The following is a 27,597-nucleotide window of genomic DNA, read 5'->3' as shown; positions in this document are numbered from 1 at the left end:
CATACTTTGAAACTGTACAGTAGTTTGGATTCATTCTACCAAAAGGTTTTCTTGACTGTATAATGCTCTTTTGCATATATAAATAAGATTAGAGTCCTGATTATCTGGTTTGGGAGTGGGTGTGTGTGTGAAATGTAAGTTATCCTTTGTCACGAACTGTCAGTTTTGATTTTTAAGGTATACCTAAAGCCATCCAACTTTGATTGAAGGTTATAATATATATATATTTTAATATTTAGATGCTGCAAGAACATGTCCTAATGCTGGCATCATCAGGGCAGTAAAAAGACTTTCACTGAATTGGTTCTGTCTCCAAGCCCTTCACCCGTTATGTCTTTTTGTGATATCAACAGTGATGAAAGTGAGCAACTTGACTGTCCAAGAACCAAAATTATGCTACTTTGGCCAGTTCAAGTCTTCTTGAAAGCAGCATCAACACTAGTAGTCTGTTAATTATAGGATCAAAGAGTCTGTGATTAGAAGAGATTAAGTGAGATTAAGGAGGCATGAATAAGAAAGCATCATCAGCACACAGGGGCCATGTGTCTATGTGATTAAGTCATTGATACATAGGCAGATTTAATTAGTGCAAGAATATATGAAGTGCCACAGGAGAATCAAGAATTTCTGAGCTTTTCTGTATATGGAACAAATATATTCTGAGACAAGAAAGAGCAGGTGCTGTAGTCTGTACATTTTTTTTGCCTGTGGTATTGACTCTGTGAAATTCGTGAAGGTGTATTCTTAGTTCTACCATGACCTTGTAAGGATTAATTTCTAAATAGTGTTTCTGATTCTAGAACAGTATAGACATTCAAGACCTTGCATGTAGACTGAATTTGTCATCAGGAAACATATACATCAAAAGGGTTTTAAAAGTAGAGAATATCTGTGAGCAGAGCCTTGTGAGAGACCAGTACTTTTATTTGGGAAAAGAGTTGCTCTACTCAGAATGAACCACTACTGCAAGGCTAGCTGTCAGCTCTAAGCAGCACTAGTCCAGTAAATTGTGTTTTGAGGAGAACCCTCTGGGCTCAGTTTCCTTTGTTTCCTGTGCTCTTTACATTGACATGAATAACCAACCCCATACCATGTTGCTTTCTCACATTCCAGTTATGCCTCTCACTTTCCTCCTGTTCAGGGCACCTTTCCTGCACTATGTCCTTTATTCTCACATCTTTTCCTTGGGTGATTCTTTGTCTTTTTTCCTCTGCTGCATAAGATGGCACCCTCTCAAATACTCCCATGGTTGTTCTCAGCCAGTTTCCTCTCACTGTGAAATGTTTGTTTCTCTGTGTAAGAGCTTTCTTTCTCTGGCTGAAGCCATTTGCTTAGATGGCTCTGAGAAATGCTGTAGGCCAGTAAAACGTCTGCAGGAGAGGATCTGCTTTCTTTTGGAGACAACAAAAGAGAGGGATCTGGCTGCTTGGAGCTGCTGTCTTGTGCTGTGCTGAGTGGGTAGGGAAGGTAAGAGGAAATTGGCAGCCGCAACGGAGCTTTTCTTGCAGCAGAAGAGGCTTGCTCACAAATTGGGCTTACATGTACAGAGAGATTAGAAACACAGCAGTGATGTTCTTCCAAAGGAAATGTGCCAAAAGCTTCTTAGTCAGAAGGACTGTGCGTCATAACCTCAAGAAATGATCCATTTCCTTTTAGCACCTGCAAAGCTAAAGCTTTGAGAATTGTTCAGCTCTTTGTGTCAACATATGACCCCCAGGTTTGGAGCTCATGTTCTGTACTGTGCCTTTCTTAGTACATTTTTCCACAGTGAAACCTGGTTGTGTTAAACAGGGTTCTGTGGCAGGAGATGTGCTTCACTGCTAACACATATTTTTGACTGAATTGACACTAGAAGTGACAAAAATGATTTCTATAATTGATTAACTGGATGGTAATTGTGAGTTCATTTGATACTGGCAATTATAAATTTGCACGTCTTCAGAATAGACCCTAATACTGTTTGTGAAGTGTTGCTTTGACAGTAGAATTTCTGCTGGCATCTGTTGTGTGTTTTGTCTCCTCAGCTCTTTAATGTCAAAGCCTGCGAGTGGTGCTGCCTATGTGCACTTATGAACAGCAGCTGAACAGAACAGAGCTTTTAGCGACCACCTGCTGTTTTGTTTCAATCCTTACTGCTATTTTCAGCTCCTGTCATTCACTGGGCTTTTAATTGTTATTTATAGTATAATAATAATAATAATAATAATAGTAATACAAACGTTCTCATTGATTCATAGTCATTGATTCATCTCATGGATGCAAGCAGAACCTCCCCTAAGATGGAGAGGCCTTTCTACTTTTAAAGGCTAATAAGAGGAGGTCAGAAAATCACCCTGCAGCAATAAGAAAAGCTTGGAAGTTTATAATTAAACAAATAATTTAAGGAAATTAGCCATCTATAGTGTTTAAATCCTGAACAATTTTGTTAAATTTTTGCATGGAAAGATGTACAGAGTCAGGACTTTTGCCCAAACCTTTAATCTGATTTCTCAGTGAACTTAAAATCAGATGATGAAACACTTGTTAACAGTGCATTAGCGCTGGTCCGGGAGGACACATGGAATTACAAGAAAGATCAATCACATTTTAAAAGTTTCAATTTGCACATGTCAGTGTATCATGTCTGTGCCTTTTGCAAGGACAATGAGAAAGGGAGCAAGTCCCAGCAGGAAGTAGGAGGTGTATCCCTAGTTCAGCGGATTGTAGCTGGAATAGCCAGTGCCCCAGCTGCCCTGCATAGGATAAATTTGCCAGTATCCATTAGCAAAAGCTGGGTATTTTTCACAGTGCTCATCATTCAGTAATGTTGAAAACAGTGCTTTTGTTGTTGAGGTTTTTGTAAGTGTTACTAAGAACACCACTGAAACGTGGACATGTAAAATGTCACTTTCTCTTCTGCTTATATTCCATGTAACAAGATGAAAGATATTTACATACAGACAGAAAGCCAGTTCTGATGTGAAGAGTCCTGTTTCATTACTTACATCCTTACTACTGGTTGTGTTCTATTCAGTTAAGAGCCAAAGAGCCAAATTTATTTTGAGTCTCAGAAGGAGATATTGGAGTGGAGGTTAGTCACAGAAACCCATAACTTGAGTCTGCAAGAGAGTCTTAATGGATAACAACTTCCAGCAAATAATGGAATTTTATTTGTAAGCTTGATCTTATTCAGTATCAGAAATTGGAGATACTCATCCTTTGACTACTATCTATTATATATTTTTTTTGTAAATAACTCGATTCAAAGAGAAATTATTACAAGCATCTGTGCTTATTTCTGGTTTTGCTGTGCCTTACATTCCCCAGTCAAAGCAATGTTTACATGTTTGGGAAACTCAAGCATAGTGAGGGTACGAGGTGCCTAAGGCCACACAATACAGTCCTGACAAAAGTGGGAACAGACACTGGATGTCTGAATCAACTCTTGTGGTTTTGTCCTTTCTCACACTCTGCATTGAAAACATGGCCTAACCCAAAGTTCATCCATGGTGAAAAAAGTGGGCTCATTGACTCTGACAGGGATTAATTTATCTTCATGGAACGTAGCCTTGGATGCACAACACCCTAGAGATGTTTTACACCACATTAAGAGGAGAATGTATTGTCAAACAGTGCTTTATTTTCATAACTCAGCCTCTACCTCTCTGGATGTCCTGTATTATTAATTTCTTAAAGAACAGATAAACCCTTTGAAAGAGTTGTTTTCTAAGCCGTTACTGCTGCATGAAAACAGGCATTTAAACAAAACTGGATTTTTTTTTTCTTGTGTTGCTAAGTACTTGCTTATTTGTTTTCCTGTTTCTGATTAATATAGACCTGTCTCAGACAGAAAGGCAGCAACAGTTGTGTTTATAACACAGCGTGAAACACTGATCCTACTCTGAAGGTTTCCCTTCCAGTTCAGCAGCTTCATTGACTTCTAGATTGTATCCATTTGTATTTCCAGGCATCTTGGATGTTATTGAAGCCTAAACCTTTAGACCAAAGGTGTACAAGATTATGTGAAGACTTCAGCATTAATTTAGCATTTATTTGAAAGAAATCCTTTGGATACCTTATATTTCATTCTTTTTGTAGGCTCTGCACCCAGGAACAGCAATGCATAATGTGTTTAAGAGGAGCAGAAATCTTAAATAATTTTATTTCCTTTCTAATAACTACAAGTGAAGGGCTTACAGAAGGAGTCCTGAAATGAAACATCTTGAATTCAGCTTTTTTCTTTCCCACAGATTGGCTTTATAAACACTGTTTTGCTTTTGTGTGTTCTGGCTTGCACTTGCTAGAAGTGATGGATCAAAATCAGGTCTAGAAAATGGATGACTTCAAGCCTGGGAATCCCAGGCTTGGGATTTAAGCATTTTGCTATATTTAAGCATTTTGCTATAAAAGGCATGGTATTGCTGATGTCAGAGAGTTATAAAGCTAAGACAAGATTTTAGGAAGAGTTCTGCTCTCTTCAAGTTGCAGAATCAGGCAGTGGAATTCCTGAGAAGCAGTATTATTATTATTATTATTATTAGTCATGGAAATTATAATCATATAGTTCTGAAATTCTTTTTATCTACATAAAAGCAATGATTTCTTATGTCATACAAAGATAATATTTTTAAAATTTATTAGTGGCTGCTTGATATTTTCAGCAACTCAGCAATATACTTCTGTTGATATTTAACAAATCAGAATAACGTCATTTGCATGTTTATATATTTGAGCTTAAAAAATTAAAGCCTACGGAATAGATCAGAAGGCTTAAAAACCCTCTTAATGTAATAGTGCCTACTGGGGTTAACAAATCTCTTTTTATGTTTGCTCTCTAATATATTAAAAGGCACAAAACACTGTTGTCCATACTACCCTAATCATGTCTATGATTGAATAACTATTGATTTAGTCACTGTTTGGGAATAAAAAAAGTCTTTGACAAGGCTAAGTGAAAAGGCAGGTACTGTTACTCAAACAGAAAAGCCATCTATCTCATTACAAAAGCATTTTCAAGGACATAAAAACTTTGGTCCTTCATGAAAGCTTTTTATTAGGCCACAAAACTTCTCAAGTTGTCTGCAGATTTTTGAATTTTAGCCCTCTCATCCCTGCAGGATTCTTTAGCTAATTTTTAGCTTTAATTTTCAGTGGATCCCATTCTTTTCTGAGGAAACAGAATAAGCTATGGACAGAATACAACAAAAAGGTTTTAATACTTCTTTGGGTGATTCAGCCTTATACCTTGAGCTGCCCTTACAGGGCTGAGCAGAATTGTTCAGAGAGCAGTGAAAAATCCTTTTACAAGTGTCATTACTCTGATTCACCAATGGATGCTCTGGAAATTTAATAAGGACTTTCCTTTTTCTAAAACATTTCTCACTTTTTTCCAAGATAATTCTTCTTTTTTAGCTTAGATTTGGCAGGACCGTTTTCAGTTGGTTTGATTTCCTACTCACCTGCTGGGAAAAGTAATCAGAGAAATAATCCTTGTCCCAGGAGGGTCAGGACAATCTTATGTGCTACTTCATGTGGGTGTGTACTGTCAGGCACTGTAATGCTAGGTCATGGTGGGAATCTCTCTGGTTCAGCAAATTCAATTGGTCCTACAGGAAACTGGAAAGAGGTGTCTGGATACCCACAAGTTCATTATAACAACAAGTTAAATTGATTAGGACTGGAATAGTCACCAGGGAAAGTAATGGATGCATATTTTCAGGTCTTTACAAGAATGTCAAGGTCTTACAAGAATGTCATTGCAGTGAGTGAAGCTTTGGGCATGAGAGTCACACAGGGAGAGAGGATCTCACTCTAGCTAAACACTCCTGTAAATGGATGGAAAGCAACACAGAGATGGAAGGCCCAGGGCAGAAAGTCTCATTATTTGTTCCACTCAAAGAACTTTATATTGTGCAGCATCCTGGTTAGAAATACAGCCAGAAAGTTTTTTGTGATAAAGAGGTGTTAGAGGTATGATGTGGAACAACATGCAATGCGAGGTGTTTTTAAAAAGGGAAAAAATTCCCATCATGGTAAATCAGTGGCTCAGTGCTATTAACTCAAAGCACTGCCCTAACACTGACTTGTTGTGTTTCATTTGGGAGTGTATGAGCTCTGTAAATTCCATCTCATGCATTAATATAAACAGTAGATTTGAAATAAAGAAGAGAATGATAAATGCAATGAAGTTTTACAATATCAAGTTCCTGGGTCAAGGCAGAGTCCTTGCTGAAAGCCATTGGTATTTATCCTTTCTAGTCAGAGGCACAATCTTCAAGCTCAATTGCCTGGAGAGAGTTCCCATCTCGCTTTTTCTCCAGGATATTCATAGTGCTCAGAATACAAGCTGCTTTCTACTGCTTTTATTCCATTCTACTCAACCTCTTCTAGAAGTGCACCGTGTGGGACAGCTGCCCTTCACATATTTGTACCATCAGATGTTGGGAGGAGCAGGTAGTTTTATAGGCAAAAAGGATTTTATACAGCACTGATGGAAGAGCTACAAATTCAACACTATTTCAGTATCATGGAATAAAAAAACCCCATATTTTTCAGCTTTAAGGTGAGATACAATAAACTTTCAAGTGCTAGAACTAAGATGTATGTGTTAAATGGTTTTTTTATTAGTAGGAAACAATACAGGACCATAATTATTCCAGAGGAAGTTGGGCATATATTGTTCTGGGAACTGGGATTTATGGTGATTATCTAAGTACTGATTACTTGGAGATTGAAATACCAAGTTTTTTAAAAAAGTATTTATTTTCTCTAAAGTAATTTTATAGTAGACCATCAATATGATCAGACTCAGGTACAGAAAGACATTGGCTTTGCATTAGAAAAAAACATGTTAAAATATACCTTGGAGTCTGAATTAGTATTTTATATATACTATGTAAAAGGTCTTCACATTTCAAATGCTTTATCCTTGTCTTTCTCCAATATTCCCACTACTCTTAGACACAAATTTGTAGCCTGTAGTAATCTTACCAAGTCATGCATGCAATTATGAACAGATGTGTTGTTTGAATTGGAGCATAAAATACCAAGCAATGAAGTTGTTTGTGTGATGAATACACTTAAGGCTTGATTTTTCTATCATGAACTTTTCAATTTCCTCATGTTACAGTTTTAAAATTCAGTGAAGAATAAGAAACAATAAAGGCAATAAATTAGAAGTTCAGAAAGAACGTGTATCAAGTCTCAGAAACATTCTGTGATTCTGTGCTGTAATGGAAATACCTTATCTACACCAGGGATTCACTTTATCTCCCACCTCCTAAGAAAGTTTCTCAGCTGGTAGAGAATTTGCTTTCCTGGAGAGGACTCCACGTTCAGTGATAAGTCATATCTGCATATCTGCATGTATGAACATGGGTGACATCCTCCCTATGCAGTATGTGAGATAAGATGTGTTTGGGATTCACAGGGGTGAAAATTAGGATGTGAACTTGGGGAAATTACATTGTGGAGTGAATGCCTTACAGGGATGCAGTGCTAAAGATATAATACAAGCAAACACACATATACTGGAGTCCAGCTCTGATTAGCAGAATACTTTGGATATAAACTCAAATCCTCATTTTCTTCAGACCTCATGCTTTGCAAACCAAGTAAATCAAGGCCCACAGTAATTAAGTGAGATACAAAATTCTTCCTGAGCTGCTAGAAGTGGGAAGTCATTAAATATGGGCAGTTTTGCCTCTTTAGTAGAGAGGGTGAGGTGAGAGGCAGAATGGGATTGATCCTGGTTATTCACCATTGCAAATCCATTATATGGTAATGACTCAAAGCAATAGTCCTTGCAAAGAGAGGGGCCCTGGGAGAGTTATCAGCAGTGAACACTGGTACTTTACCACTGCCACAAGAACAATGTCATTATTTGTGGCCATCAACTGGTAAATTCTATGAGATTCTACCACTTTCATGTGTTTCTTCATTTTATTTGCTGTTTAGTTACAGGCAGGAACTAGTAAGGGATGATGCACTGTTGTTTACAATGTTCACTAATTTCATTTTGTAGAGGTTCATCCTAACCTTAAGGAAGGGATTTGCCCCTTGTGCTGAGGAAGTTTGGCAGAGTCATGTAGAAATAGTCAGGGAAAAGGAGATCATAATCACCTCTTTAAACTGCAACTAATAGGCATTTCTGCAATGGTCCTTTTTCATATGAATCACAGCCCATTGCAAAACTAACTGAAATGACAGCATAATTTATTAGGAAAGATAATTACCAATTTATTAATATAGACAAAATTAAGTTTAGATTAAAACATGTTTAAAATATACCTTGATATTTGGAAGATAAATATGGTTTGTGTGCTACTGACAAAAAGGAAAAAGCCCAAAGCACCCAAACCCCAAAATCTAACAAAAATCTAAAATGTATATTACCTTTGTCCAAATTTCACTGTTGGAACAGAAGGCTGGAGTCAAGGACAGAAAATAAATAAATAAATAAATAAATAAATAAATAAATAAATATATTTCCATTATCATGATAGAATATGCAAAAAAGTTCAAATTTAAAAATAATAAAAATTGAGAGAAGTCACAATGATGTGACTTCACTGTCTTCAGAAGGTCCATATTGGATTTACAGTAACTAATGACTAATTGCTTGTTTTGTTTTGCTTTCATTGTTAAAGTAGTCTGAAAAGTTAAATCCTGCAAATAGAAAAGAGTATTAATTTCTTTTTTTAAGGCACAAGGCGTGCAACTGAAATGACAGACATTCCTACTTAAGTTTAAATGTGACAGGAGTGTAAACTCTTCTTTGTGGAAAATAACTCAATATTTGTTTGGACTGTCACACTGTCATTTCCATCATGCCAAGTAAGGAAACAACCTTGAATTGTTAAACTTGGAATATTTGACACCATCAGCTTTTGCCAGGCCAGCAGTGCTTCTGCTACCTCGGGTGCAGATTCTTTCATCATATAACATCAGATTTCGCTGGATTATGTCCAGCTATGAAACCCTGACTTTAGCCTTTTAAAATAGTTTCAGTGATGGGCAAAGTCATAGAGAGGACAAATCTGCTGCTCAGCCAGATCGAGAGAAATCAAGGGAATTGTGCCAGCAAAGAGCCTGGCCTGTGGCAAGGGAGAAGCTTGCAGCCACAAGCTGCAGAGGGCTCAGAAACTTTAGCAGGAGTTAAAGGACTGAGAACAATTCTGCCACTTGAATAACAAAGTTGTTTTTTCCTCCAAACAACTAGGAAACAAATTGTCCTGTGCCTTTCTTACCTTCTAAATTATTTGAGATGTATGTGGTAACTGTGACAAATAAGGGAGGAAAACTCAATACTGGAAGTTATAACAAATACCTTATAGTTATAACTTCAAGTACCTTGAAGTTGGTTATTGAGAATAACAAGGGATCAAAGTGTTAACAAGGGTAGAAAGAGATTTTTTTTTTTAATCCCCTGGCATTTGACTGGTGACATAAGTAATTGGTAAGAGAGTAGAGGAAAATGTAATCAATCCCCCCTATAAACATTTACCAAACTGAGGAAAGGTCTTGTGGTTTGGAAAGGTAGGTACTTTTCAAAAGAAAAAGTGATATTCAGTGCTAAAATCTGGGCAAAAGAGAATTTAATACCTATTTTTCTTCTTATTACTGACTTCCTACAGTGACTACAGAAATATTTTCCCACTTTAAATAGGATTGTATTGCTGTAAACAAGCTGGATCATTATAATGAAGTAAGGTGGAAAATGTGAATTGAGTATGTGGCTTGACTTGGTAATTTTCTTGCAACTTCAAAAAAACTTCTGAAATCTGTCAAGACTGAAGAAATCGTGTTGAAATCTTTTGTGAGCTGGATGAATTCTGTAATTGTAGGCAAGGCTTTTTCAGCCAAGCTGTGAAGGACATGCAAGACTGTAGATGTGAAATTCCTCCAGTAACTGCTTTCTCTCATATTTAGCTGAAGATGGATGCATAAGGGAAAGTGTTACTGTTGGGAGAAATCAGTGCAGTGAAGGCCTGGCCTATATCTTAAAGTTACTCTGACATATTAAACAGGAAAAGTCATGTGCAATTTAGTACCTGTTGAACACAAGGGGAACTGGCAAATTGAAGGTTTCTGTGAAATGATTCAACATTCTATGGAGTCTCAGTTGCAAAGGTGTTTCTGCAGCTACAGCCTTTGTCCGTCTCCGGCCCTGCATCCCATCACCATCCCACCTCCTGGCTGTTAAATTAGCTTTAATGTTAGGATTCTAGCAAATCTATCCTGCACTCACAGAAAAGCTGGAGGCCAGATAACATTTTTTTTCTTTTAGCCACAGGCATTTGAGAAAGAATTGGCAGTAGGAATGTATTAGCTTTTCATCAAAACTGTATAAATAAAACACTTCTGTCAATAAGGAAATATTTTATGGACCTTTTTAATATAAATTTAATTTTCCTAATTTTCCATATTTTAACCTTTTGCTAATTTTCTTGGAAACATCAGCACAAAATATTTTCAGAAGATCATTCACTATTCCTGAGAGTGTTTACATGCATATAAATAGGTATAGCAACAGCCATAATTGCTTTGCCATTTCCAGCCTTTAGACTGGATTAGGTTTTTTTAAGCCAACTCTAGAACTTTGCTCTTTCTTTCTGTATCATACCCCATTTCTCACTTGCATATATGCTCAGAGACAGAGAAAAGCTTGAGCTGCAGAAACACCTTTGCAAATGAGACTCCACAGATATATAAAGTAATAAATAATTCAAAGTTGTCACTTTTCAGCAGCATGACTGAACCAGTGCTAAATCAGGGTAAACACTCAAAATCAAAAGCATGAGACACATTCTGTGCATTCTTGGTGCCTCCTCAAAATTTCAGTGTAAAAGAGGAGAGAAAGGGTGAAGAGATTTACATTTTATTTGCAGGAGTCCTTGCATCAGTCTTGAAAAATTGGTTGGTCTAGGGGCCTGGGTACTCATACAAAAGTTGAGAGAATTGAATTTCCATTCTGTTCCTGGCCTCTGCTGCAATCTAGAGCTCATTTTGTGTCTCTATACCATGTTCATGCACCAGTTTTAGTATACATGTATAGGTATATCTCAATGAGACTACCCCAACTTGCTCTTTGGAAAGATTCTGGCTCTCTTGTAAAGAACAGCTAAAATTTCTTCTGGTGGGAGTTGGTGTTTTCAAGAAAAGGAACAAAACTTGTTCACTTTACAGAAGGTTTTGTCACTAAGCATTTAAAAAAAATTACTTTGCAGTCAATTAAAGTACTCAGCAGAAATATTAATACAACAGTCATCAGATAATCTGAACACTGAGTTTACAGGAGTAATTTTAATTTACTTCAAACAGTGTGGGCAATTTTTACACAGTTTGCATTTCACTGATCATACTCAGCTGAGGCAAAATGGTGGCTTTTTGAAGAAGTTTAAGGTAACATTGCAGGAATTGGGGACACAATACTTTCTGATGCATCTTAAAAACTACATTTTTCAAGAAAATGTTTAACGCCACTTCATTAGTTTCAACTGGGAATAAAATTAAGTATGTTTGCATCCCATAATTTATGAACTATCATGTTTGTTTTGCATTTTAAAACTCCTGTTCACTTTGTTAATTGCAAACTGAAATAACAAGATTAAACTAAAGTACAACAAAAATGGTTAGTGATGTTTGACCTCGGATTTAAAATGCAACATTTTAGACTTACCCAAAAAAATGTGACGGTCTTAGTGAAATTTTCAAGGTGATACTGGAATAGTGATGTAGATCCAATGAATTATCTGAATATATACATCTGGCATTTTAATTTAAAAGAAGGTGCTGGTCTTTATTGCCACAGGTAATGTGTATCTTGCATGTGGGACTGTGCTACAGCATATCTGCTTTATGCTTTGAAGTCCAAACAAGCACAGGTGTTGGATTGATTGCATGTGGTGGATTTAGCCCCTCCAAATCAATCTGGGTCTCCTGTCAGGCTGTCCTGCAGAGCTGAAGTGGTGTGAAGGCACAGGAGGTTGTCACATGTCATTACAGAAATGCTGCCTCTTATTTTTAACTCCGTTCACAAATGCATCCCATGGCTTTCTGTGCTCAGCTTCCCACCAGCTCCAGGATCTTTGCACAGCTCTGCTGGGCTGTGTAAATAACTCTAAATGTTGCACTGAGACAGTAAATATTCCCCAAGTAATGAAATTCAAGAAAAACAGAATGAAGAAGTCATCCAGAATTTTAGATACTACTGGATGGAGCTGGGAAAAGCAGTTTGCTGGTAGAGCCACAGAGCTTTCAGGTAGACAAAAAAAATATGCTTTGAAGTCCAAACAAGCACAGGTGTTGGATTGATTGCATGTGGTGGATTTAGCCCAGCCTTTAGCCCCTCCAAATTAATCTGGGTCTCCTGTCAGGCTGTCCTGCAGAGCTGAAGTGGTGTGAAGGCACAGGAGGTTGTCACATGTCATTACAGAAATGCTGCCTCTTATTTTTAACTCCGTTCACAAATGCATCCCATGGCTTTCTGTGCTTTGTAAAGGAACTGTTTGCCATGCTTTGGGTTACCTGGCTCTTCAGGTAAGCAGCATAAAACCCCCTGACTCCTCTCTATATAATAATATTTTTTCATCCAGTTTTCTCTCTTGGCTTTAGGAGATAAAAGAAGTCCAGCAATAAAGCCAGTCCAAAAGTGCCTGGGTACTTAAATACTGATACTCTGTTGTTTGTCATTCTCTCTTTGTTTATAGTTCCTTAGTCAGTTTTCAGTCTGTGCTCAAGAAAAAATTGGTTTGAATGATTTCTTTTAAGGGAGGCTATTTTACACGTTCTTTGATTTACCAAAGTCTTCTGGACTATATATCATTCTAAACTACCCTGCACCTTTCATCCCACCAGCTGATAGAATTATTTTGGGAATGCATGCTGCAGTTTTCATGGCAATGTTTGCTTTCCTGGAAATCTATGCTCTGTAATAAATACCTCTGATACTGGTGGTGCATACATAGTTCTGGGGTAGACTGGGTTTTTAAACCCAGTGCTCAACCTGGAAGAAATTGCTGGGGCTATGAAATTCTGTGATTTTGAATTTTGTATTGAATTTAACCATTTAAAATACTTTTCTTATTTAAAAAAAAATGATTGTTATAATGTAGTGTTTTTCTGAAAAAGGAATTTTCAACCAAGATTTTTTTCTGTCTTTTAGAAGCATTTGTAGCTGTGCGATTTGTACACAGCATGTTCTAAACAAATAACCCAAGCACACAGCATCCATACAGCCCAATCTCTGGTTACAGGACCTGCTTTTTATCTTGCTGTTAGCTGAACCTTTCCCTGAGTGCTTTCTGTTGAGCTAGAGTGAACAGGAATTCTTGTCTCCCACATTAACATATTATTTCCTGGAATAAATAGATAAATAAACATTTTATGGTTTGTACAGTTTTAGGATGTTTATGTTCTCAAAAATAGCAGTACTAAATATGTGCATGGAAAGCTCTCCCACTTCTGCCCTGATGCTTCCAGATTTTTCCAGGTTATAGTGGTACATCCTCCCCACCTCTCCCACCTGGGCCTTCTTTACAGTCTCAGGAACTTCTGATAAACCTTGACCAAATCAGCTGGGGGGATTTTTTGGCTCCCAGGAGCACACACTGATGAAGAAACAGATATTGGTATTCTACATCTTGGTCCAGTGCTCATGGGCCTGTTTTGGTTAAAAAGCACCTAAGTATACAAAAATGGATGCAAAATTAACAAAAATTTTATTCACTTAGCTTTACAAGACTAATTATCATTACAATTTCATGGGTGAGATGTTTAATGAGATTGTATGTTTTTTTCTTTATTTGTATTCAGAGTGATTCTCATATGATGGTAGGAGCAGCATATAAAACAGCAGTGTGTCAAAAAGCCAGCTCCTGAAGTGTATAATATTGTGCAAACTGACACTGTTCAATACAATCATCTATTTGTATTCACCAAAACATGTAATATGTGTGGGTTTGGGGCACTCTATTGATACAGGCTTGCATTTGTGTCTTTATTTGTTTATCTCTGGTCCATTTAGGTTAATTTTCTAGCAACTTTAAAATGATAAATAATAATATTTTCAAAGAAACACCTGAGGTAAGGCTCTAGGGATTTTTTTCTGGTGGAATTGAACTGCTCTGCATATTTAGGATTAAATTTGCCATTAAATTAACACAGTTGGAGACATTATAATCTCCATTTATTATGATGATTTGAAAAGTTTCACTGGAAAAAGGAAAACCAGCAACCTTGTCTGGCTGTGATGGTAACACTTTAGCAGTAACTAAGCCAAACACTCAGTAATTCAGGTGACATCCCTGCTTTAGATATTTCTTCAAAATTGGGTTACACACAGGAGCCGCAAAATCAGCAGCTACTCTCCACATACCCTCAAAATATAAATTAATTACTCTTAAATTAGTTCTCACCAGAAAAACATTTCTAGCACATGCTAAAATGTAGATCTGCCTACTGTTATTTTAGAGACCTTTGCAGCATTTTTCTTTTGCAAATAAGTGTCCTTTAATGCTAACTTAATTGAGAAATTTCTGTATAGGAATTGGACCTAAACAAAGACGATCAATGAATTCTTGTCATGGTTCCTGACTTGCAGTGTTATTGGCCACAGGAAGGAGGTTTCAGCTCCTGGGGATCAGCTGCAGGAGCAGCAGCACCATGGGCAGCTGTTTTGTCAGCAGTTCTTAGCCCCAGGGCAGCTCCCTGTGCTGGGTCTGCTGTGGGCTGGGGCCCAGAGGAAACACAGTTATGTGCTCAACATCCAAACTTCACACTCTTTATTCTGAAGGATGGTTTTCTCTCACTTATGCAAGGATTTTTAACAATCAAACCTAACTAACAAAGCACACTTATTACCTCTCAGATACGTACTGAAACATCTGGAAATTTGGGATAAATAACAGTTTTTTTACAAGTCAAACTAGCCTGACTTCTGTCTTGACTTGATTTAACCTACAAATAGGAAGAGTGTTGGAGTGTTAAAATTGTTGCTCTGTGGTGCACAGGCCTGTGGGCAGAGCTGCCCTGTCCCTGTAAAATGACACTGATCTGAACTTCATCCTCACTCTGTGACTAATCCAGTTCTGTGGAGCAGAGTGTGGAGCTGGAAGAGAATTTGAGTTTTTTATACACAAACATGCCTCACTCATGCTGCATTACAATGCTGTTAGAGCTTCCCTTTAGGTGGGAGTAATCCTTGGGAGCTCAAGCCAGACTAAATACCAACAGTGCCCATAGTGCCTTGTGAGAGGATGTGTGGAACATGGAGTGTTTACACTGGAAAGCTTTTCTGCAGTTGTAAGGATGGGCATAAAGGGGAAGAAGCACTGTATTTTAAACATTTCATAGCCAATATTTCCTCATGTGGCTGGCAGTTCTTCCTGAACCTGAGAAGCTGAAATTTAGCCACATGAATGAGTACTAACTGTGCTTCACTTTGGCTCTGCAGTTTCCACAGAGTTCTATGTTTCAGCTTTTCTAAGCATCTCTTCCCTAAATATCAGTTTAAAATCTGTCAGTTAAAGCCGGTTGCAACCATAAAGAAAACATTTTGCAAGTTGTTTCATCAGCAGTTTCTCATCCATGTGATGGGCAAGATGAACTGGTATTTTTAAAGCTTTTTATCATGTCCTTTCTCTTCTAATAAGAAAGGACTATGTCCAGCTGCTTCTAAGCAGTGGTATTTCTCTTTGATAACCTTTAAAAATGTTGGTTTCTATCCCATGCCCTTGTAGAAGTTTTGTAAACTCTTTGTGAATTATACTTTCAGCACAAGCATACATGAGTAACTGATGTTAAATCCAGATTTTCTATACCTGAATAGAGAATTGCAAGTTAGTTGCCTCATAATTATTTCTGACTAGTACCTTTTTGCCTGTCAGTGCCCAGTGCAGAAGCTGGCTGTATATAGCATGGATGCATTTCAGTGAAATTCCAAAGATGAGCTGTGTAAGGTTTACTTCTCATCAGTATATCTGCCACTCTAATTTATACCTATGAGGATTAACATGTCCAGTAAAGCCATGAAAATGACTAAGTGAATTCCCACTTGATCAATTACAGCCTCTCCTAAGAAAACATTGGGGTAATACCTGGACATATATATTTAAGAGATGTCATATACAACCTGGGATACATGCATCAGCAGTGTGTACATTAATTTAATAACTCAGTTAATGTTTTCACTAAAATCAGCTTTAATATGTCAGGCAAAGCAATAAACACAAGCTAATTTGCCAGTGGGTCAGACACTGCCCTTTTGCTAGAGCTGAGGTTTCTGTAGCCATGTCACTTGTCACTTCTTTGACTTGAGTTGAGCCGAGGGTAACAAGTATAGTGAAAAGACAGAGCTGTATCCTTTGGTAAAGTCAGCTGGAGTAGCTTCCTTTGCTGCACTGACAATTATTTCTATAGGTGAAGATGTGATCTGGAATCTGCTGCAAAGCTTTTTTTTCATGCAATTTTCATTTCTCATCTACACTGCTTTTTCTTCCCCTCTGGAGGAAAGAAAGATTTTTGTGGTTTGTTTGTTTTTTTGTTTTGTTAAGTTTCTAAGGAAATTAAATTATCATGCTTTAGACAAAAATGAGAGGCTATTTTTTCTGTGCTGTCTCTTCTTCTTCCACTCTTTAAGACAGAAGCAAAAACCTTTACAATTATACTTTATTCATAGCAAAGGAAGCGTTAAATAATTTGGTGCCTATTGCTTCTTTCTATATACCAATGAGAGCTGCATAACTCATGTGTAGCAAGTTATTCAGCCACAGAAAATGATGGCTGCAGATGAGAAGGTGAAAAAAATATTTTAAATTTTTTTATTTTGTAAGTTGATATTATTGCATTGGAGCTAAACTATCTCAATTTCCAATTTAGCAGACTGGAAAATGACAAGAAAAGTAATATATTTAGTAGCCAGTTTAACCTTCTCGTTATGTTTTGAGCCATTGCTAAAGAGGAGTGCTTCTAATACCGTAATATTGATACCTCATGTTTTCCTATGCCTTTGAGTTGCTAACTTGTGGTTGCAGAAAGCTGAGATATTCAAGCTAACTTTTGCAATTTAAGGCTTATTGTCTGTCTTGAGAACTAGGAGACACACAGTGGTGGAGCTCTGTTGAGGTTCCTTTAGTGGCAGGAAATGATACGTGAGGGATTGAAAAGACACATTATTATTCTGGCCTTCTGCACAGTGGGATACACTGCAGCAGAAAGTTACTGAATACAGCTGGTCAGAAAAGGTTTGAGTTTCCTGTATTTGCCCATATCCTTGCCAAGATTCCAAAGTGAGATGCAGTTCCTATCATTTACCTGAAATGTGGAAAATCCAGACAAATGCAAGATTTTCATTCTTTTTGTATAAATTATTCTCTGTCAGTAACTTTAATAGCAACAGTCTTTATTTGTGACATGATCAGTGCTCAGTGATAAAACTGAGAGGATATCCAATGTGAGTGAAATGCAGCAAATCTGAAAGCTAGGCACAGAATCACCAGCTGGGAAAAGACTCCAAAGATCACCTGTTCCAACCTCCCACCTCGACCAGGGCTAAAAAGAGCAGGGCTGTTCAGGGACTTGTCTGGTCAAGTTTTGAGCATCTCCAAGATTGTAGTTAACTCCTCTGGGTGACCTGTTCCAATTTTGAACACCCATATGTTTCAAAAATAAATTGAAAACTATTCTTGTGTTAAGTTAAAATTTCCCATGTCTATCAACTTTTGTTTGTTTTCTCCTGTCTTTTCACTCTGTGGAGCATCTGAGAAGAGTTTGGCACCATCTTCTCTGTACCCTTAGGGGTTCCCCTAAAGTTTTCTGTCTTTAAGGCTGGGCAAACCCCAGTTCTCTCAACCTTTCATATTCCAGCTCCTGACCACTTCAGCATTTGCCTTATCTCAAAGCTAGGACCATATCAAGGTAAGAATTTTGTGTTGCTTGTATTCAATCATTCCTTTTCATCTGCAAAAGCCAAATGTCACAGTTTGGCTTTTTCAACCCCCTACATCTGTAAACACATAACTTGTGGCAATGTTTTTTAGCAGAGAACAGTCCTGAGGATGTCTATAAAAGGTCAACACAAACTTAAAATTATTTATTTATCTATTTACAAATTCTGTGACTCTAAATATATCTGAGAGAAGCTGCTTTAGGGTGTCATGCCAAACTTCCCCTGTGGATACACTTGAAGAGAACTCTAATGGTATGGGTGCAGAATAATAATTGTCACCATTTAAAGAACATTAATGCCATGTAAAATATAATGGCATTGTAAGTTAATTTCCTACTTTTAAGGCAGAACCTTGCTGGTTTGTTTTTTTTAATGATTTTTTTTAAATGTAGGAAAAAAAAGAGTACAAGACCAGATGCTTTTCTGAGGCTGACTCATTCAGTGGCAATCTCTGACATAAAAGAGGTGTTTTGCCATGGTCTATTGGACAGAATGAAGAGCAGTGCCCTCCCCAATGTCATTGTTCACTGATGTATTCAGTGATTGCTACTTTTTGATGGGGAATGTGTTCCATGATGTCGTAGGCAGTATGCCATCTCTCTGAATGAACTGTTGAAGTGGAGGTTTTCTGTTTAGCTGGATTCAAGAGCAAGTCTCCAGAGCTTTCAGAGAATGATTAAAGTGGGTATAAAGAACCTTTGTACTGGAGAGTGATCTTTGTGCCCTTTTATGAAGTACTGGAAGAATAGTCTGCAAAGCAGACAAACTGAGGTGAAAATTATATTGTGAGTCCTAGGATGCACATCCTGAAAGCCCTAAACTGCTCTAGGGAGAGCCGATGTTGTGGAATCACTACTCTGAATTGAAAGACAGCCAGACATATGCACTGATTAGGTAAAACTTGAAAAGTTGAAAATTTTCATCCACTAAAACTTTATGAATTACTAGTGTTGCATTTGGGGAATACTAGTGTTGCATATGCATGAGTATCGAATAAATTTTCACATACCTTAGTTTTGCACATGCTAGTTGGAAGACATTTCATTAAAGAAAACATAAAAGTATATTTCCCACAAACTTTCCTATTATCAAGTCAAACTTACCTATTTTGTCTTCAGTTCCAGGCCTTGATTTGTCTCTCTACATATAAATTATAACTTCTTTTGGGAGGCAGTTATAAAACAAATGTTACCTTGCATTTAATTATACCTTCATTTATAAAATGATAAGAAATTTATATGTAGAAATTTGACACACACATTTTTCTACACATGAATTACATAACGGTCTAAGTTGTGGTGGAGATGCCTTACCTGGACAACTCATGCACATATTTTTATTCCTACCTGGTTTCCATGATTACTGCTGAAGAAGTAACTTTTGTGATTGTCTGAAAACAAAAAGTAAAAATACAGCATAGACAGATACTAAAAAAAGAACTTGATTTTTGACCTTCTTAAATGATATGGTCTGGATTCATTGTGAAGAATTAGTGAAGACTGCTGCAGCTTCTTTTATCTCACATGCTTTTCTCATCCCCAGTTAATTGGACACTCTGAGTAGGAACTTGGATGAAAGGATCTTAGAGACAATCATTAACCTAAACAACTTTCTTTTTTCCCCTTAGTTAGTTTTGTCCTACATTGAAATGAAAAGTTACCAAGCTGATAGTCCTGTGTGCACTCAATTGTCCTTAACTGACATGTGGGAAGGATTATGAGAAGGAAAATAAGAATTTTACTCCTAAATCGAGTTTTAACATTTAAAACTTTTCTGAGGAAATGAGAGGAGAAAGGGAGGTGTTTATGACTCATTCACCTTGTTCTTTCTTCACTCAAGTTTCATGTTCCTGTTTCTAAATTTGGTGGAAGAAAAGTCTTTCTTCACTTGAGACTTTGCGAGCATTTTATTTGCAGTAAACATTGGTATACGAGCTTTATAGGAGGTTGGTGATATGTGGAAATTGTGTACACTCTGCCACTGGATCCTGCACAGAGGTACAGTGTCTGCAAACTGTATGTTGGGTTAATTGTTCTGCTCCTGTCTGTGCCAATATGCTACTATCTGAATTTTTTTTTTTTTTTTTTTTTTTGGACTGAAGGCCTCTTTTCTTCTCCTAAACTCTAAAACCTCTTAGTTATGTTAAAAAATTACAGTGGAAAATTATGGTAGAATTAATGAAGTTAGAGTGCAGTATCTCTCACAACTTAGCAAACAGACTTTGAGCCTTCAGGAGTGCTTATATTTTTTTCACATCTTTCATTTGTTGAAATTATTAAGCAAAAGAACTTGGGACAGCACCAGGGCTTTCATCTACTCACCCTTGTTCCACTTGTGTCCCCAGAAACTGCTCTGAGAGACCAGAAGCACTAAATGGAGGTGGCCATGCTGCCTGCCTGGGTGGCAGGGAGAGCTGGCTCAGGAATAAGATATTATAGCCTTCTAGCCAAGGAAAGTTGCCACAGCAATGATGATATCATGGATAGAATTTATGGACTATTGTGTATTTATCTCTTGTCATTGCTAAGCAGTGCAAGCGAGCAGGCAAAACTCCCATTAGCCATAGCATCTGTTCAGCTTTAGAGCAGAACTTCAAAATTAGACCCCGTGTTTGCAAATCCAGTGCCATGCAAAAAGTGCCATCTGGCCTAGATCTGTTTCACAGTAATTTCGTTTATTTTGTGAAACTGAGGAGACAGCCCAAAAACTGCAAGGCATTTGCACTGAGATTTTGCAGTGGTTGATATAGACACAAGCATAAACCATTCCTGTGCAATTGGACAGTGCCAAACAATGCACTTGATCACACTATGGCTCCAGAATAATCTCAGCAAGAGAGAAGATGAGGAATCCCTGTTGGGCTTTTCTAAAGCTTTAGCAAGGTTGTTTGAAGAGGAGATAGATTTCTGTAGGCCATAATAAAATAAGACAGGAGTCCTAAATGATCCTAAAACCACAGGATTAAACTATATGCCAGAGCAAATAAAGGCAGAATATTTCTCAAATAAATATCTTCATTTTACCTTTGGTAACACCTGCAAGCTAGATCAATTGCTTTGTGGTAGGAAAAGTTTCCAGGCAGCACAGAAGTAGTTTCTGATCCAAAACCACCTGGCAGTATCAAAAATCTGTCACAGCTGGTCAGTGATTAGATCCTGGTGATAAGAACAGCATCTAGAATATTGAACAGCTATCCTTTATTTGATGCTTTTGGAGAGACTTCAGACATATGCCAAGAGCCTCAAAGTAATAATTATTCTAAGCTACAGTTATGAAAAAAGATCAGAAACTTTAAATGGTGGTAAACTCTTTGTCTGAATTCTGCATTCATATGTAAGGAACTCCAGAAACAGTATTCAGATACATAGACCTAAAGACCAATATTACAGGAGTGAAGAAATAGTATACAAATTTATCAGTCACAGAGTACTTCAAAGTCACAGAGATTTTGACTGCTAGTAGAGCAATGCCTAAGGAGACAGCCTGGAAGCAACCCTGACACAAACTTGGCATTTTTCAAGTGAGGCCCTGAGAGATACCAAACACTGCTGAGAGGAGAAATTATGCCTAGTTGTGCTCTTTGGAGTGGGACAAGTCGAGCTGTTCTGGGGACATGGTGGCTGGTCAGCCTCATCCCAAGTTAGCAGGATGCATGTTGAAGATTCCTCTGCTGAGTAAATCCAACTAGCCACATTGTGGTTTTGTGGGGCATTGTATTGTGACAAGAGGAAAATTGTAGGCACACAGTTTGTGGTGACTGTGAGTGGGGCTGGCCCAGCCTCATCCCCAGTGGGTGCAGCTGTGAGCAGCAGGTGAGCAGCACTGACAGCAATGAGCCATGGAGTGCCCAGGGGCACTGAGCAACCACCAAGGGGAGCAGAGGGCACACAGGGGCACTGCATCAGCGTGAGGGGATAAAAGGCTGGGCTAAAGAATGAGTAGGGTGGATACTTGAAGCCTCCTGATGTGGTGGTGTTGTGTATGTGTTGAAGCTTTCTGAAGTTGTATGGTGATACTCTGTGTACCGTGGCTTTCTCAACTGTGATGTGTGCTGTGACATATGCTGCAACAGAAAACCACGTGCCAAAGGTAAAAATGTCCGACTTCCACCTTCCAGAGAGAAAGTAGGATTTATGAATTAGTAACTGCTCTATACCTTAGGAACCACTCCAGGTGCCCCACTCTGCTCCAGGCAAACAGACAAATCCCCTAGTAACTGTGTGGTGAAGCTGGCACTAAATTGATTTGTGAGAAATGAGGATTTCTTTAATGCAGGCCAGGCAGTAACCTCAGCAGAAATCATGTAAGTAAATGCAGGCCTCACACTGGGGGGTAAAGCGTTCTGCAGTGAAATGAGGACTGTATTTACAAGTTAGATACAAGTGCCTTAGTCAGAGGAATTTGAGTACAGTGGTTGGTAATGGGAAAAAACCTTTTCCTGTGCACCTCCCCTTTAAAGGTCAGGAACTTTTAAATCCTGCTGAACTTTCTCATGAATCAGAAATGTGATATGGAAGTGAGGGTCTCACTTTTAATTTTAGGTTGCCATGTATTGAGTTTCTGTGTTCAGATAATGAAGTGCTGTGCTGCTGCCTGGCTTCTGTGGAATGCTGGAAAAGGAAAAGTAAAAGGGCCTTACTGGCACTGAGAATCTAGTGATGGAAAAGGCAAAAAACCAGGTGGGCCTCCAGAGCTTGAAATGTTTGTCCAGTGTCAGATTCACAGATGGACTAAATGACAGATAGTGGAGAAAGAAATTGTTGAGGAAGAGCAAGGAGATGAGAATCAGATGGCTGAGAACCTGGAGTTCTTTTCTGAGGTGGTTCTTTTGATTTTGGTAATTTTATCACTTTCTGTATGTGAAGCACTGTCTGCGCTCGCTGATTGCTGAGCGGCAGAGATCGTGGCACAGTATTTGTCAATACTCCTACAGAGTGGGGTCAGGATGCCAGAGGATTCCTGGAGCATTCCCAGGCAAATGTCACCTGTGCTCATACCTCGCAAATCTAATGATGATTATGGAATTCCTGGCACAGAGCAGAGTCCTGCATCTTACCCGTCATATAATATACATAAACCAAAGGAAAAAAAAAGACAACAGTTTAAACAATCTTAACATTCCAGGAATTTTTTTTGAAGGGGCACCCATTTTAGACTTCAAAAACTTACTAGTAAAAATAAGTTTGTTCCTAAGATGTATGGGGAGTTTTTTCTTCAGATAAGACAACATGCAATTATAGCTTAAGGTTGTGAAGGATTTGGGGCTTATTTTTTCATACAGTGGGTCTTGCTTATGGCAGTTTAAAAAACTTTAAATAAGGTATCATTGTGTTATGTTAAAAATTATAATTTTTTACATTATAAATTAAAATTTCAAGTTGTGGTAGCAATTTTTTTCCCCCACTTTTTATAAAGCTCAGACCTAACAATTTTAAATCAAGCAATTTAAAATCACTGATTCAATTCACTCCCCTACTGTTTTGGGTCTTTCAGAACACAGAGGAATAAAAAGCAGGGTTTTTTATGAGAGGAATATTTGAAAATGTTTACATGTGTGACTGCTTGAAGAAGATCTAATGGTTTATAATATTAAAGAAATAGAAAAGACTCTTGTAACAGCATTTTGGTAAAGCTCTTAAAGACAGAGCAGTCAGGGCATGTAAAACTGCAGTTTCTATAGTAACAGGATTTTCATCCTTTATAAATGAATGTGGAGAATTTGGAGATGTACAGTCTGACAGAGCAGCACTGTGAGACTCATCACATTCATCACTCTTCCCAAAAAATGTATGTTCCAGTAGAATGGAAAAAGCCCCACCTGCAATGGAGTATGCAGAGGGGGCAGAAAGGATCCTGCAGGGATTAATTGTGTGTGTGAGAAAATGGGCATTGGTGCAGAGAGTGGATTTCCCCACAGAGGACTCCCAGGTTAATTGATGGAATCGACAGACTCATAGGTAGGATCCTTAGAAGATTCTGTAGAAAAGGAAAGGACTCATTTAATACCCAGAAAGAAAACTAGGGAGACATGGAGAGCACAACTGTTCTGAAGCTTGTGCATAGGTGTATTTTGGAAGCACATTTATCACCACTATCTTAATTTTGAAACAAAGAATGTCTCCTCCTCCTCTGAACCTTTTGTAGCCTGGGTCAGGTGAATTGAGGTTTATTTTTTTTTTCTGTTTTATTTATTTTTTAAAAGAGTAGCATTTGTTATATTGCTCACACTTCTTGGGGACATAAAGAGAATAGAAGTGTAGGATTTTTAGGGGTTGTCAGGTGTCCTGTTTAGCATGTGTATCTGATAAGTGCTAGATAAGAACGGACAGTAATATGTAAATTACATAATGAAGTTAGAAGCCTGAAGCTCTGATTTCATAACAAAATCTTTATGGTAAATGGTTGTTAGTTACTGAGTCTGCTATAACCTTATAAAGCAGGTTTGAGAACAGCAGTCTTTTCTGTCCCAGATTTCCTTTATGCTACAAGAACATGAATTTACAACAGTTCCTCTGTGTAAAGGGGAGAAAATAGTAACCCCAGAACACAGGATGCTAAAAAAATGAGTTTATTATAGATTCTGAGGCACTTCAATGTTTAGGGCAGTTTAGGTGAGATTAGGGATACCCTAAAACAAGGTAGCTCCATTTTTTCATGCCTTGGAAGAGTTTCCTCTTAATAGAAACATACCTGTACATACTATCATGGTAAAGCACTGTGTAATGCTATGGGATAAAGGAAAGAAAATTAAATTCACTTTCCTATTCAGTGAGTCCTTCAAAGAAGGAAGAGAGAGGAAAGGAGAAAAATAATGCTTTTTATTTTCTTTGTATGCTCTCCATTCTTTCAAGTTACAGGTGTCTTGTGTTTAGCAGGAATCTGCTATAAAGGAGGATGGAAGAGATTCACATCAGGAAAGGCATGGATGTGTAGATTTTAAGGGCATTTTATAATTTTATAATCAGTCTGTTGAACTTAATAAAAAGGGTTTCATCAAGTGCATTTTCATTTAGCCCTCAATTAACAAGCAGTCACATTTCAGAAACCTGTAACGTTTCCTGCTAATTTCCCCTCCCCTAAGAGTTTACCAGTATGAATGAAGTGTATAAACTTTTTTCAATAAAATGGTACTTGAGAGCTCAGGGGAGTTCCTTGTGTGGGTTGGCTGCTGGGAATCTTCATAAAGGGCCATCCAGGAGATGAATATTAATGCCAAGCTTCAACCCATCAGCAACATTGCAGTGATTTGTCTCAGGGACAGACAGGAGTGGAGCTGTTGTTGGGGTGACCTGCCATAGGTGAATAATTAAAAGCATGTGTTAACTGGATAAGCAAATTCAAGTGCAATGCTCATTATTTTGGATGCTTGAGCAGTAAAGCCTGGTGTCACAGAGCCCACTCCTTTTTCAAATTCTCTTCCTGGACGCTCTGGATACAGCTGCCTGCCATTGGTGCTCATTGTGGACTGTGAAACTTTGAGCTAAATTAAAAGTTTGCTTCAGTAGATGGAATGTTTTAGTTGTGCATTTAGTAAAAAAAAAAAAAAAAAAAAAAAAAAAAAAAAAAAATTAAAATTTTTAAAAATTTGATTTTAAAATATTTTCTGTGTAGTAAATAGGAAAAAAAGAAAAGGAAAAAGATTCCCTTGCTACCCATTTAGATAAGATCGAGGAAGGTTTAAAGTAGTGATAAAAACCATTATCAGATGCTCTATTGTGACAATACAGTCACTTAAACCTCAGTATGACTGGAATGAAAAGCTGCTGATAATAAGGATGCTCTCTGTCACCATAAAGAAGGAATATGCTGACAATTTTATAGAATTGAGGCTGATTGCCTATCAGCTAATGAATGCAATGAGTATTTTAAACCACCACTAAATTGATAGAGATACTTAATTGAAGCTCGTGTTGCTTGTTCATTAAAAATAATGTACAGACTGTGCCCTCTAAGTAATCTGGGATGGATCTTTCCATTTTTTCCCATTCAAACCATTTCTCTGTGTATAAATAGAGCACATAATTATAACTTATGCTAAGTGGCTCAAGTTTCAGTTATCTGGGGATTTCAGCTTTACTATCTAAAGGAAAATACATAAAGATGATATAGGTCTGAGGCATGGAAGATCCAAGCAAGTATTTTAAAAATAGACTCAAAATTAAAACAAACTATTTTTGAAGAGCTTGAGAAGAATTAAGTCAATGTAGGGTCTGATTTAAGAGGCAATATCTTCTGCCTTATCTTTCTGGATGCCCAATAAATTCATGCATGTTATGAATTTATTGACATTTCAAATAATAATGAATGCTTGAAGTCTAACAACTGCAAATATTTAGTCATTCTGACAACGTCTCTTAAGAAATATTAAAAATTGGATAGGTGATATATTAACATGTGTAAGATCACTGTTTATGAATTACTGCTGAAGATTACAGCACTAAAAAGTTGAATGCAGTACAAACTCTTTGCTGTCTTGACCCAGCTGCAAGGAAAAAAAATGGTGAAAGAAGATAATAGAGGTAGAAAACAATCGAAATGTTTGACAGGCGTTAGTCCAAGAGGCTCAGGCACAATGAGGAGGAGTACAGCAGAGGTGCTGATGTTCCTCCTACTCACACACCTTCTGAGCATCTGACAAGGCTTCAGCTCTGCTGCCTGCCACGTTCAGATGGGGGACATGAACTTAGATATATTGTTTTTCCAAATCAAGTGATATGGAGTATTTGAAAATGGCTTTATCTTAATCTTTCCTATTTAAAGTGCTCCACTTTGCAAAAAATAATGAATTATTCATTGGACAAGAAAAATAGAGAAAGTAAGAGCTCTGAACTGAAGCATCAATTATTCATGCAACTTTAGATCCCATGACTTTGAGTTGAGAGGTGAATAGTGGTCAAAAGTTTTTTGATAAAAATCTTCTCAAGGATTAACTTTTTCATATCTTAGTTTTCACATCTAATATATGCAATTAGGACAATCTCATTATTTGGACAAAAATAAGGCAAGATCATATAGTAAAAATATACTTTGGTATTGTCACTTTCTCCACTCTTCCCATAGATGTGTTTTTTACTCTCTTTTATTCTTAACAATATTAAGCCTTTCTATGCTGACTGCTCATTTTCCAAATTTCTGGATATCATGTAATAATTGGGAGGTTTTTTTCCCAGTTATGTCGGTTATGGACATTTCAAATTTAACTGTATGGTTGACTTAAAACAAAGTTTTGAATCTGAACTAAATCAAACCTTACAAAAAGTTTCTTTAAAGGGACAAAAAGAACAATGAAAATCATCCACGTCTGATCATTTGATTTAGGTCTTGTTTTTCACAGGCTCACAGCAGTTTCCCAGCCTGACAGAGCTCCATGGAATCTGTTAGCCAGGATATTATAAAACAGAATCAGACCTTCCAGTCAGTCTCATTGTATAAATTTACCACTCCCTTATGCTGTGACTTAGTTATCAACCAAAATGTGACATGCATGGGAGGTTCAAACGACAAATGGCTTTGTGATGTGATCTTTTGAACACGCACCAACTTTCTGCATGAGATTTTGTAATACTGGTACAGTGCTCTATGACTTAAGGATTAAAAATGTATATAAATATATGTTACAAGTAGCACAACATTTGTAAACTGTTAATATGCATTTTAAGATGCATTCACTG

This window comes from Pyrgilauda ruficollis, unplaced genomic scaffold (assembly GCF_017590135.1).
Source record: "Pyrgilauda ruficollis isolate IOZ18807 unplaced genomic scaffold, ASM1759013v1 scaffold49, whole genome shotgun sequence".
In the NCBI taxonomy this organism is placed as follows: domain Eukaryota; kingdom Metazoa; phylum Chordata; class Aves; order Passeriformes; family Passeridae; genus Pyrgilauda; species Pyrgilauda ruficollis.
This window is presented reverse-complemented; position numbering follows the sequence as displayed.